The sequence below is a fragment of the Triturus cristatus genome, chromosome 6 (assembly GCF_964204655.1).
Source record: "Triturus cristatus chromosome 6, aTriCri1.1, whole genome shotgun sequence".
Classification (NCBI taxonomy): domain Eukaryota; kingdom Metazoa; phylum Chordata; class Amphibia; order Caudata; family Salamandridae; genus Triturus; species Triturus cristatus.
This window is the reverse complement of record NC_140589.1, coordinates 1,868,316,619-1,868,331,365: the sequence shown is the minus strand read 5'-3', so window position 1 is coordinate 1,868,331,365 and position 14,747 is coordinate 1,868,316,619. Positions and strand designations below refer to the sequence as shown.

The 14,747-nt window shown below is 42.7% G+C and overlaps 1 long non-coding RNA gene across 1 annotated transcript in view; it reads right to left on the bottom strand.

Annotated features, from left to right (window-relative positions):
- Window positions 1–778: 778 nt before the first annotated feature.
- Window positions 779–14,747, bottom strand: part of LOC146822233 (uncharacterized) — an 83,526-nt gene continuing 69,557 nt past the window's right edge. Inside the window, exon 3 of the long non-coding RNA XR_014963252.1 lies at window positions 779–979. This is a non-coding gene — a long non-coding RNA (uncharacterized LOC146822233). The remainder of the gene's footprint in view (window positions 980–14,747) is intronic.

Here is a 14,747-nt window from a genome sequence, read left to right as displayed (position 1 = left end):
GGGTTCTAGGAGCTAGCAGCCTCCACTACTAAATGTTTACCACAAAAAGATGCTCCTAGTGTGATGACTCTCGGGAGTAGCTATCTAGGACGCATGAGGGAAACTTTCCTGAGACAAATGAACAACAGGAGTTTTCCCTCCCCCTCCCCCCATGGGGCAAGTAGTTTTTGCTATTAGGGCTTGACGCTTGGAAGCCATTTAGGAAGTGTAGAGTGGCCTTTGCCACACCCCCATAGTGGTAGCTTCTTGCCACCAGTTGGTAAGAACGGAGCCCCTCTGTTTACACTTAGGTCCTGTTGAATGCCTTGGACCCACCTGGGCCGACGCGGCAGAAACATGTTGACCACTCACGAGACGGTTAGGGGACACTAAACATCCCACTCACCGTCCAATGTTTTTTAGTTTCATATAGTTATTAGCCACATTAAAATAGATTTCCTGATAACTATAATGATTTTTAACCTCACACACATTTTCACGGGCCCCCACTCAATAGCTTAGAAGTGCATCCCTGTCATTAGGTGTATGCCCGCCCTCTATCAAACGAAGGTTTTAGAGGGCGAGGACTGGCCGATGATGAAGCATGACACCAGGTGGTGTGTGAGACCAGTCCGTCACTTTTTGGGAAGGGAAACATAATTTACTATAACAGGCCCAAGGTTGATATGCATTACTGTGCATACAGTTCATATTAAAATAAGGTTTTACATCGTCAAAGGATGGTGAAATTTACTCTGAATCAAAGTGTAATGGATTTCATGAACTAAAGACAATGAAGTTGCAATCTTTAAAGAGCTTTATTTATGATGCTTTCCAATATTCATCCTTTTACATCGCAGGGAATATCCCAAGAGAGCCATTGCTACAAACTAAGGAAGGAGACTCTTGTTGCAGTGGTGGTGGAGCAGGAGGGAGGGCCCACAATCCTTCTGATGCCAGGAGAAGAGCAGGAGCTTCATGTGAGACTGGACTCAGGCTACTATGAGGAAATAGGGAAACAAACAAGAACACAGTGAGTGAGACACAAATTGCTATATGTGCACTGACAACACAAATCACAGTAGAATCGCAGTGTAAAACTCTTCATGCACAGACACTTGTTACATGTTGGAATGAACAAAACACAAGAGGCAGGCTTCATGAAAAGACACTCAATCTTTGTATAATAGGAACAGCATGCAATAGTTGGGTATTTGTAGGACATTATTTAGGGCTTTGACACAAACCATATAAACTCTTCACATAAGAAAATTAAAATGACATCCATTAAGTAATTTGTTTAATTAAGCAAAAAGAAATGAAGGGTGGCCTCCCAAGTCCTAGATACAAGTTTGGAAACGTCCACAAACATGAACATTTGTGGGCATTCCCAAACTATGATCTGACCTTTTTCCACCCTGAAAGTGGTCAAAAATGTATTCCAGTAAGGTCTACTTTAACTCCCCTTCTATGATGGGAAGGGGAATGGACCATCCTCAAATTTGGTGCAGGTGAAGGGGCAGGGATTTCTCCACAGGCAAAGACAAAGGGGCATATTTACAAAAGAAGTGACAGAGTGTGGAGTTATCCTTCTTGTCTTAATGCTGCGCTGCGCCTCATCTGAAATGCAGGGCTGCACCGTATTTAGAAGAATATGGTACAGCCTTAAGTTTCCCCATGAACTGGCGCAACATTTAGCAGTGTAGCCCCAACACAGGCATCCTTGCACCATAGTGCAAGGGTGCCTGCATGGGGGAGAGTTATTGTTTATGTGCAGGAAGGTGTCCCTTCCTGCACATAAACAATCTTAAATGGTGATTTGTAACTTCTATGGGCCTCATGTAGGTGGCATACACTTTACCGATTCTAAAATACCGAATCATACCGATTCGGTATTTTAGAATCGGTAAAGTGTATGTAGGTAAAAATTTGGTAAATGTTACCGAATCGGAGTGAGTCGGTAATTACCGAATCGGTATTTACCGATTCGGTAATGAGGCATACCTTCCCATTGATGGGAAGGTATGCCTCATTACCGAATCGGTAAATAACGATTCGGTAATGGGGGAGCACATGCAAGGGTGGCAGGGTGTCACATTGACACCCTGTCGCACCCCTGATTCGGACATGTGTGCACATGTGGCACACATACATGCCCTAAGGGCATGTATGTCTGCCACATTGCACACTTCTAAGCGCTATAACATGCGTTTACACATCCATACATTATTTACCACCAACTATTAGTTGGTGGTAAATACCGACTCCAAACAACCCCCACACACTCCCCCTACATATCATTTCTGTATTCGGAATTTAACGAATCGGTAAAATTACCGATTCGGTAATTTTACCGATTCGGTAAATTACCGAATACAGAAATGAGCCCCCTACATGTCACAAGCCTAAATACCGGTCGGTAACGGTAAAATTACCGAAAATCGGCCGTTACCGACCGGTATTCGGCTACGTACATGAGGCCCTATGTGTGGTGCTTTGTGCGCCTTCCTGCACATAACCATCATTCATGGCGTTTTGCTGTTTCTATGTGTGCTGCACATTGCAGCACACATAGAAGCAGCAAAAACGAGGAGAAATAAAGCATTTCCCCTCGTTTTGCCTGTTTAAGACCAGGTTTTCCCTGGTCTTAATTTTGGCCCTGTGCCGTATTTATGGCACACTTGTAAGTATGGGGCAGCTACGAAATCACCCATTTCCCCCCCTTTCAGGCTAAGTATAGTGTGAAAAGGTGCCTCACTTACAGAGCAGCGTTAAGCCACGTTAAGTGGCATAACGCTGCCTTTCAAATAAGGCAAAGCCCATATTGCCACAGGAACGCCACTAAAAGTGACGTTCCTGTGGCAATAGGGGCTTGTACATATGTCCCAAAGTGTGTGATGGCAGAGGGGATGTCTTTCCCCTCTGCAGAAAGCTAGGCTATATCAAATTCCCCACAGAGGATATAGGAGCTCCCAGACAATGTCACATGACATTCCTGGCACAGCTTTCCAGGTAGATTACTGGGAATGTTTGTCAATGGAAAAAGAAAAGTTCTAATATATTCACGCGGAGATGTAACTCTCCATCCATACTTTTACATTGACATTTTTTTCCCTACAGGGCACATTACATACATGTAGGTGTTTGCATAGGAGGGTTTGAGAAAAGCAAAGTAGGATTTTTGGGAACGTTTGCAAATAAAAAAATCTGTTGTGGGATAAGAGCACTGAGGGAAAAAGTAGTGAAAGCAGCAAGTAGCATGGGGTAATACACTGCACCTGGGAGAAGGTGTGAAGGACACTGTATGGGATACAAGGGACTCTAAAGAAAGGTGCTATATAGGATATCAGGCAAGAGGTCGTCCCCACAAGCAGAACTATATGGAGTTCCCGGATGTCTTATTTTGGTCTTGAGATGTGAATTAGAAGAGAGTTGTACCCGGGCACTCCTACGAAGGGTGAAGGTATGAAAGGGTATGGTTATGTAGAAATGGAGGCACATATACAATTAGGAAGATGGATGAAAAATGAAGATGAGAACAAACAAAAGTGAGGTCTGGTTGCTTCTTTGCATGGAAAGTGAGAAAGGAGTAAATGTGTGGATGTCATACATTAGACAGCAATAGCTTTGAGAGAACATTCAAACAGTAATCAATATATTATGCATAGTGGCTGAAGAACAGGAGGACAGTAGAGGAGGGAAGGTGAGTTGGGAGAAGAAACCTATGGAGGAATGTGGTAATGAAGTATATCTAAAAAATGTGAGTATGCAGCATTAGGAGAGTAAAATCAAAATGCATTATGAGACCCAGGTAAAGTCTGAACCATCAGCATAAAGCTGAATTTTATTTGAGAAATTTGAACAAGAACAATCTAGTAAATACATTAAATATAATGAGACAAACGTGGTAACACAGGCGTTGATGACAGTGACTTGTTTCTCTGATAATACATCAGAACGAGTTCTGATAAAGAGCATGCACAGAAAAAAAACTTCACTGACAAACATTTAGCAATATTTTCTTTTGCCTTAATATTTTATTGCATTTAACGTATTACTTAAAGCGGTCTCGAGGAATGTTTCTGACTTATGTTTCACAGTTCAGTTGCCTCATGACCCTACACTACCATCCAAGGGATATCTTCCTGACTCTAGTCACAGTTCAGAAGGACATAAGAAGCTGTAGAGCGTTCAAGGAGTTTTCCAACTTCCTAACAATCGTTGTATTTGAGTAAAGACCCTTCAAAGATGTTTGAGGATTCTTATAAGAAAATGCTGGTTATTGTAAATGTTCACCTCTCGCCCAACAAGAAGCAAGGACAAGATTTAATCAAGCTGATTCATTGAGTTGAGGCAATCATATTAAGATTTCAGCCGGCCCCCATTATACTTTTAGAGGATTGTAATACAAAATTCACGCCATCGGCAAACCGCTACGGGAAGAATCTTGATGTCGAAAGGGTTTTGGGTATCCCTTGTCAGGTATTTTGGAAAGGGAAGACAACCTTTCTGGGAAAGAAATTGGGCAGTGCCTTTAATAGACTTAATCTGTCAGTTATAAATGGGAGGAACTTTAGTGATTGCCCTGCTAAAAGCTTATTTGGCAATGGGACAACAACTTCACTGATAGATTATGTGGTGATATTTTCTGAATAATTTTAGATTATGTGGTGATATTTTCCGAATAATTTTCTATGGTAATAGACATGGTGGTGGGGAATTAGTGTGGCAGTGACCAAAAACCACTTCACTTGCTAATCCATTACAAACTTAGTAACCGGAAAACTTGGGTATACAGCAAAGAGATTCGGAGTAGGAACCGAAGAAGGATTATTTGATTGACTAAGCTGAAAAAAGAGATGGTGGGCAGGATATCTGGGCCTACTTACGAGAATGTCACACAGTGAATCAAGTCACCTTACTGTGCTGCACTGCGAGACAGGGAAAGGGCAGAAATGTGCCATATATGGGGCTGTATGGCACATTCCTGTCTTTTCCCCTGCACTGGAGCCCTTTTGGCAGCCTAGCGCCAATGCAGGCACCCTTGCACATGCACCCTTCCACAGAGAAAGAGGAAGTAACAAGGAGACATAAAGTTATTTCTTCTCGTTTCACCTCAATTGGGAAGGCATATCTTTTTGATGCATTTCCAGATCCACTAGTTCAGGTAAATTTGGGAATGTGTCAAAGACCATGGAAGTTGCATGGGAACTCCCACCCAAAGCCTATAGAATGCCTTGCCAGGGCTGAGTAAGGCAACACAGTAATTTGCGCTGCTTTGCTTTTCTCCAGATTTATTCAGAAAAGGACTCAAGACCTGGCAATTGAACTGATCCCAGCAAAAACCTAGCGCTTGGATATTCTCATGGGTGATTAGGTTCACTTTAAAGGTCCGAGTTGATCGATTGATAAAGCCACTTCGCACTGATAAGATGGGTTTCGCAGGGCCAACTCACAGATCACATCCCGGTCAGCAGGGGAGTCCACCAAGGTTGTGACTTGGCCCCCAAGCTTTTCTCCCTGTATATGAATGACATGGTGAGTGTTCTATCTCAGGAGCCTGCTGACACCCCTTGTCTAGGTGGGGAAAAGGTACTAACCCTTCTATTTGCTAACAATACCCTACTGGTGTCTAAAAGTCCGGTGATGCTTCAGCTACTACTTAACAGGTTCAAACTCTTTTGTGACACCAGCGGTTTGGTAATAAACACCTCAAAAACCAAATATATGGCTTTCAACCCCCACAGGTCCTATAACGGCAAGCAAACCTTAGGAGGGCCCTAGGAGTCAGACTTTCAGATAAAACGTCTTGGAAGCCCAACCTCACAAAGATGATACTGACCCACAAGCGCGCCACTGGGGTATTAGGGAAATAACACCACTCCTCCCACAGCACACCTGTGGCTGCTGCTCTGCAGGTCTATAACCTAAAATTAATTGATTGATTGAACCGCTGTTTGTTTTGATGGCCACATCAAACTATTATCAACAGCGATGCCCCAACCACCTCAACCAACGCCAACCTCTCAGCCAAACAACTCCACAGATGGATCACCAACTGCGCAGATGAGCTCTCACCCCTATGCAACTACGACAGACAGTGCCCCAGGAAGGCCGCCTGGTTCACTGTTGACCTCCAAGTATCCTGACGCACCTGCAGGCACCTCGAGAAGAACTGGAGAAACAGCAACACCTTGGAATACCACCAATGGATCAGATCCATCAAAATGACCTTCATCCAGAACAAGATCCTCGCTAACTGCAGCAACTCCAAGGAACTCTTCAGCATCTTCCAGGAATTCACCAAACTCCCCAGCGAAACGACGCACATCACCCCATCCCAGGACCTCTGCAACAAGTTTGTGCCTACTTCCACCTGAAAATCAAGGGCCTCTACGAAAACGTCAACGACCAGACTTCTGACTGCAAAACCACTGCCTCCTCCAGCAACGCCAGCCAGCCCACCATCTCCTCATGGATCCCAGTCCCCTCCAAAGATACTGCATCGACCATGAAAGGCATCCATTCAGGAGCCCCCACAGACCTCTGCCCCGCACATCTTCCACAGAGCCACCATCGCTCTGTAACTTCGAAGCACCATCAACGCCACCTTCGCAACTGTCATTTTTCCCCAATGACTGGAGACACACAGAAGTCAGACCCCTACTCAAGAAGCCAGCAGCAGATCCCACGGACCTCAAGAACTACCGACCCATCTCACTCTTCTCCTTCGCGGCCAAAGTCACAGAGAAGACCATTAACGTCCATTGAAGAGAACTTCATCCTCAACCCCTTGCAATTCAGATGTCGCAGCAACCACAGCACCGAGACCGCTCTACTCACTGCCACAGAAGACATCTGCACCCTCCTCGACCAAGGACACAACGCAGCCCTGAACCTACTCGACGGCTCTGCAGTGTTCGACAACATCTCCCACCGCACACTCACAGCCAGACTCCACGATGCCATCATACATGGAACCACCCTTAACTGGCTTAGCTCCTTCTTCACCGGCAGAACCCAAAGAATCAGACTGCCTCCCTTCCTCTCCAAACCAACGGAAATCAACTGCAGAGTACCTCAAGGATTGTCACTCAGCCCCATGCTCTTCAACATCTACGGGGCCCCTTCGCCGCCATCATCAGACAGCACAGACTCAGCATAGTATACTACACCAACGACATCCAGCTCATTCTCTCCTTCACCAAGGACCCCATCACCACCAAACTCAGCTTCCAGGAAGGAATGAAGGACGTCGCATCCTGGATGAGCAGCAGCTACCTAAAGCTCAACTCGGAGAAGACAGAGGTCCTTGTCCTCGGACCCTCCCTCTCTGCGTGGGACAAAATTTGGTGGCTCACCACCCTCAGCAGCCCCCCCCCCACAGACCACACCCAAAACCTCAGCATCGTACTCAACTCCTCCCTCTCTATGACCTAACAGGTCAACGCCGTCACCTCCACCCTCCGCATCATCTCAAAGACCTTCAAATGGATACCCCCAAATCAAGGAAGACCATCACCCACAGACTCATAACTAGCAGATTGGACTATGGAAACACCCTCTACACCGGGAACAACAAGTCTCTGCTCCGCAACTCCAGACAATACAGAACACCCCAGCCAGACTCGCCCTCGGCATCCCTCGACACAAACACATCACCCAACACCTGTGTGACCTCCACTGACTCCCCGTTGAGAAGAGTACATTTCAAGATACTCACCCACGCCTACAAATGCCTCCACAACACCAGACCCCAATATCTCAAAGATAGACTCTCCTTCCACGTACCCAAGAGGAACCTCCGATCCACTGACCTTGCTGAACCCCCACGCATCCGCAGAACAAGAGCAGGTGGAAGAACCTTCTCCTACATTGCGGCAAAGACCTGGAATGAGCTCCCGATTGACATCAGACACACCCCCACCCTACACAACTTCAGGAAGACCCTCAAGTCCTTGCTCTTCGACTGACTGGAGTTTCTCCACCAACCCCCAGTGCCTTGAGAACTTCACGGGTGAGTAGCATACTTCAACATACCCTGATTGATTGATTAGACAGTTAGCTCAGCCTTGTATGGGGCAGAACTATGGGGTTTTGATAATACATCCAAGCTCAGTAGATCAGAGCAAAAATTCCTAAGGAATTTAGTAATGCTGCCCCAAAGTACCACACGTTCCCCTCTCTTGCTAGATATGGGACACTGTCCCATAAGCGACATTGTCAAGCTCTGTCCCTTGCTGTTTTGGGCCAGAATTTGGAGGACCCTGTAGCTTTGGCCATATGCCGAAGCCCTGACAGAGGTAGTCCGTTTGGATACCTGTAATAAAGTGGGATGGAAAAAAAATGTAAGGAAACTTGCGTCAGATGTAGGGCTCCGAGATACAGTAAAGCGGTACTATTGGGGGTGGGTAACCCAACAACCACCATCAGCTCTGACCAGGGTAAATTCACCATAGAGTTCCGAATGCACAAACAGGTTAGACTTTTGGAATCATATTTGGACTTAATCTAGGTTCCATTGGATAGGAAGCTCTATATAAAATTTAGGCTGGGAACCCAACCCGTCAATGAAGTAACAGCTAGGTGGCATACAAATTGAATCTTAACAACTGCCCAGGATGCAAGGCACAAGTGGAGTCTGTTGCCCACATGCTGTTCACATGCCCAGCCTGTATGCGCCTAAGATCCATATGGATAAAACCCATTTGTTAGCAAATGGGCACACGGAACTATTAGGATGCCTTGTATATTCTTAAATCTTACACTAGACCTTTTTTGCCTACGCAGTAGACAAGTTCTTGGGGCCCATGTGGGTTATGAGAAAAAAGGCCAAGAGAGAGAACCATAGAATGTAGGGGGTCGGTCGCAAGTATATAACAGGCCCCGGATATCAAGCATTAGTCCCAACTGAAATATTCACAATTGTCGAGGTGATGCACTAGCACTTTACTGTCTTAGCAGTTGAGTCGTCCGATTATGTAGTTATACAATTTAGGGCCCTTAGGGCGGCATGCCTAAGATAAATGCCTGTAGGGTGCCCCATTCTTGCAGCATTTTCCCTTTTAACCATCATAATATCGTTATTCTTTTAATCATTTTGTATTTTGGTATAATCTTGATTTTTTTAATGAATTTAAATCGCATGATGAATTGCTGCTTTTAACTTACCAGGACAGGCGGGTTCCTCTAAGGTACAATTGCTGCTACTAATTTTGTTATTACTTTCTTTAACATGTGCATCGGTTGCTTTCTGTGGACACTGTATGAGGGACTGCTCTCTGACAAACGTCCAAGAGCCCCAAAACTGTGCAGATCAGCTTCCTCCCATCAGCGAACTTGTGTGGGCTCTGTGGCATATGTTGTGAACTGTTCTCTGAATTCAGCTTTATGTTTGAGCTCTCTTTTTACACCTGCATGAGGGGCTGCTGCTTAACAAACTCTAAACAGTCCCTAGGCTTAAAAGCCCATGTTTCTCTTCACAAGGGTATTTGCTGGAATCTTCTTTGGATGTGTTTTTATGTATTGTGCATTCTGTTTGTATATCTTTTATACCTTTTTAAAACCTTATTATATGCCTGTCTGTTGTTTAGCTTGATGGCATGAGTAGTCGAAATAAAGCTTTAACACATAAAGCCACTCGGGGCCATGTAAAGTGGCCTTGCTTGGCTTCATAAATCAAATGTAAACTTTGCGTCACTTGTTCACTACTTTGCGTGGTGCAAAAGCAATGCAACCCTGCTCATAAATAGGTCTCCTGGTTTACCAGTTGAATATGCACCCCACCTTCATTTGCTGGGGTACCCTTTACCAGCATTAGCTGGAAGCAAACAGGCAGACCTCCTTGCTCCATGGCCATTTTATAAGTGATCTGTTTGCTGCACTTAGGGATCATTCCAGCTGTCTCAACTATAATAAGTAGCCATACTGCTTTTCCAAGCATATTTGCTTTGAGATCATGCAAAGTCCAAAAAAGGAAATTCCAAAATATTTGTTGGAACACATATGTATGCACAGCCCTAGAGAGGTTTTCCAAGATTATAGTGGTTTGTTAAAAATACATAAAAAATAGTTCCAATTCAATTCAAGCTCTCAAAATGTTCTCAGCCAGGAAATCTGTGAGTCACAACTCAAAAGGTACCTTGAATAACAAGATATGGGAGGCCTGCATACTTGATCTATTGAAGAGAAAGGTAGCTTTAAAGATAGCCAGTAAGGCATAACGGAAGGAAGTGTGGCAAATAAGGTGGTCTGAAAGGGGAAAGAGACGGTTGGCGCTTATTGGAGCCCAAAGGGAGAAAAAGAATCAAACCTTCTGGAACCTGCTAGGAAAATCTGTAGGTACCACTAAAAACAAAGCAAAACCAAAGGAAATGATGGACGGAGTGTTGAACATTGCAAGCACTCACCGACAGTCAACTGATCTGGGTTTAATCCTTCATCATTCTTTAGCCCACTCTGCCACCCCAGTTCAGATAAAACACTAGAAACATCATCGCTAACCCCATCGAAGAAGAAACGTGGGTCAAATATATATTCACAGTGTATAAATCTAAGGAGCCTGCTATTTGGGTGTGGTTGGCTTGGTGCCCATAGGATCTAGAAAAAGGTCAGGTTTTCATCTCACAAGAAGATCTGATCCCATCCGCTAAGGAGGTTGAAATGTTAATATGAAGTATAAAACATCATGAGCTTGAGATCCTCATGGCCTTTCTACATGGATATTAAAGACAAACCCTACACTGTGGGCCCAGGTTTTTACCCCCTTATATGAGGCAGTCATAAAATAAAATAGAATCCCACAGTCCTGGCGTGGTAGTGGCAGAGTCGCAAACATAAGAAGGGCCCAGGAAATATTCCTCAGAACTATAGAATGAATACACTGCTTGATATTATCAGAAAAATCTATGCAACCTTGCTGTTTGATCACCTGTGCCACAGAAAAAAATATACTACCTGTAACGCAGATTGGTTTAAGGAAGGGGCACTCATCAACTGATGGATGATTTACATTAAAGCTTCTAATATACATTACAGAAGCACTAACTTACATTGATTTGTCATCTACCTTCAATATCATTAATTGGCCAAGGCTGTTGAAAAAAGTGGAAAGCTGGAGTACACCAGTGGGGTTATTGGCTCTGATAGTCCAATTAAAAGAGGGTTTGTGGACGCAAATAGAGTTGGGGAGTAACAGAGCACTGTCTAAAAAAAAAAGTAAAACCCCAAATGGCCTCTGGCCAGGCTTTATACCCGCCCCCTTTTGTTATCTATTTATATAGCAGCCATCACAAGTACTTTGATGAGAGTCAGGTCTTTCCCACCAAAGCTGGGGCAAGCTGAAATACTATTCCCATTCTACGCAGACGATATGATTAGTATTGGTCTTGCAGTCTTTGGCATGTAGAGATTTCTGGATGCTTTCGCAAACTATTGCGATGAGAACAACTTGATAATTATTGTGTCAAAAACTAAAGTCATCACCTTCTTGAGGAAACGGCCCCAAAAATACATAGGCATAAATTACAGTTAAACAGACAACGGATAGAGTTCGTAATGGATTACAAATATTTGGGTATGAGTTTTACGTAGAATCTTAGGGGCTTATTAACAAGGGGATATCGTCATGACAACTTCACTTTTATTGACGTCCTGGTGGTGCTGTCCCCTTCTCCTTATTTGCAAAGCGGCATCAAGCCACTTAACATGGCTTAACGCTGCCTTGTAAATAAGGCCCCTTTTCACACTTCACTTAGCGTGAAAGGGGCATGAAATGGATGTTGCAGTGGGCAAGCTGCACCAACACCCATTGCTTTTTGATGCTGCCCGATATTTACAACAATGGGGCAGCGCCAAAAACTAACGTCAGGTAAAACCTGGTCTTAGGATAGTGATACAAGGAGAAATCAATAATTTCTGCAGCACATATAGAAACAGCAAATCACCTTTAAAGATTGTTTATGTGTAGGAAGGGGTGCCTTTCAGCACATAAACAATCACCCCTGCAGTGCAGGCACCCTTGCAACATGGCGCAAGAGAAATGCAGAGGTACGTCGTATGTTTGTGTATATGGCGCAATCCTGTGTCTAAAAAATATCAGAGTGCTACATTACCAATTTGGGAGTTACACTGCACTCCAACATTTTGTTGTAAATATCCCGTTTAGCTTCAAAAGCCAATTCATTATGCAGGAATAGCAAAGCAACGGCAGGCGCACTGCCCAGACTGGATATTGAATGGAGACACAACCCTGATGGTTCTGCATGAGACATATAACTTGACATTAATAAATCTGCTGCTATATGGCGCCGGGAATTGGTAAGTAAGGACATCCAACATTTGAAAATAATTGAAATGATCATCTCGAAGGCTTGTTTGGGTCTGTCAGGGGGTCAGCTAACTCTGTACTGTGGACTAGACTTAGGTCTTGTAACTATTAAATCTAAAAATTTCATAAGACTCTTGAATTATTGGGAGAGAACCTTAGAAGCAATAAATGGAATGGTCAGGTGCTTTCTCAAATCTTACCTTCAGTCTAAGCCCTGACTGCCATGGATGGCATATCTGGACAAAATCACAGGTTTTGTGGACCTGATGGGGTCCTTAAACCAAGATCTGAATCAAAGAGCAATTCGGAAGAAAATCATTATTATTCTGGTTAAGGAATCATCCATTTTAGAGATTGTGCGGACTGTGGTTGCTGTCCTCGCCTTGCCCACATGCTGGACACCGAAGACCAGGTAAAAAGCAGCAATACCTAAAAGATGTAAAGGCAAGGGTTACTAGACACTGGATGCTGAAGTTCAGAGGGGGTAGGTGGCTCAATTTATATACTGGAGGTTGGTTGAAAGCTGGACTAATCGACCTATTACAAAACCCTAAAAAAGGCCCATTTTGAACCACCTGCCCATAGACATTGAGTCACCTGTTAGTTTTTTGCACAGCCTGTTTTTAAAAGAGAAACGGGGTCTTGTATTACCTGCCTCAAGACCTTTAGTATAAGGACAATTGCTATTTTGTCTCATATCGTTACGAAATGTGAAAATATGACCCATTGTTTGAGATTGGGCCAATTCTTTGATCGGATTAACCTGAGGTTTAAGGCTATTAAATTAGGCCGTTAATTGTGATCATTTGTGATCCTAATATGTACTTAATATAATTGTTGGATGCAGCTAAAACAATAAAGCATTGTTGTTTTTGGAGTTCTGCTAACAAGATGATGTCTGTATTTGAAAAAAAAATTCATGTTATTTATTTGCATGCAAAGGTTTTAAAACAATTGAGTGTTGCTTACTATCATGATGAAATGTGATAATGTATTTTGTTTCTTAAATAGGTCAACCTTCTGACATGTCTAATTTGCAGCAGGTGGCTATAAAGCTGGATATAGGCTGTAGAATAAGACTCTGATATGTACATTAAAGCATGTTGCTGCTAGTCAACAAAGGCATTTTCGCCCTTGGGGTAGTCCTATGATGCACTTACAAAAAAAATGTCATGCTGCTAAATTATAAACGGTAAACCACTATTTTTGGGCCTAATCAACATAGCTAACTTACAATTTTTAGTAATTTACACTTTTGAGTAAGTTTACTACCTTTTGGCCATTCCCAAAATGTGAGTGTAAATGTCCTTACATGGCTTCACCAAACTGAAGGGCCTGCAGGCTATTCACAAACTGAATTTTGCAGTATGTTTTGCAGTACAGCAATAGTACTACAAATGTACTACAAAATGCTATTTACAAACTGCATTTCTAAAGTACTACTGCAAAAAAAGTAGTATTTTAGAAGTGCTGTGTGTGAATAGCATTTATAGTAAATTTGTACTGCTATTGCAGTACAACAATGTACCTCAAAATGCAGTTAGTGAAGAACCCTATGCTCTTCATGTAAAACCTAAATTAGTCAGGTAGACCCGAAATGTAGCATAGATTCTTAATATAGATGAAACAACATTATAGTCTATTAAATCAATCATAAGATGTGTGTGCACATCCTGAACTCAAGTATTTAAAAGTTCTCTAGTATGTGATAATAAAGTAAAAGGAGGCTCTGCCGAGGATTACATAATTTGGCCAAGCATGGAATCCAGTATTTATTCCGGATTATCTGGTTTCACATTTTGAACTTCAGCCACAAGATATACCCCTCTGCCTCTAACTCTCTCTAACCTGCTTTCAAGCAAAGGTCTCAGTTTTTTCCTTTTTTTTTTTTGTTTAATATTTTTAATTGAAGAGTTGAAATCGCAAAAAATGCCAACAATAGAATAAAACTTCTATATTGGACAATACCGGTTTAATTACAAAATAATGAAATTGTTCAAATTGAGAAAAATAGCAGTATAAGACAATAAATACATAACAAATATGTTTTATATAAGGAATAGCAAAAGGAAGAAAGAAAAAGAAAGGAGAGAAAAAAGAAAGAAAAAGATGGTGTTTACGATATAGGTGAGTAAGAAGAAAGACATGTAGTAAAAGGTAACCAGAATAGATCAGATTTGATTATCTGAGATAGAGAGAATGTAGAAATAGTAGCTATTCTATGTTCATCACAAATAAAGTTCCACAAAGTTAATATGGACAATTTAGAAGTGCCTTTCCAACAAGAAAGTATTACCTTTAACAAAATAGCAATAACGAGATCAAATCCCAGAGGTTTAGGAGAAAGACAATTCAAATCTGGTAGAGCAGTTCTATGGAAAGCATTTTAAATTAATAATTGAATACTACAGTGAAAACCATTAGCACATTTTGACAAAAA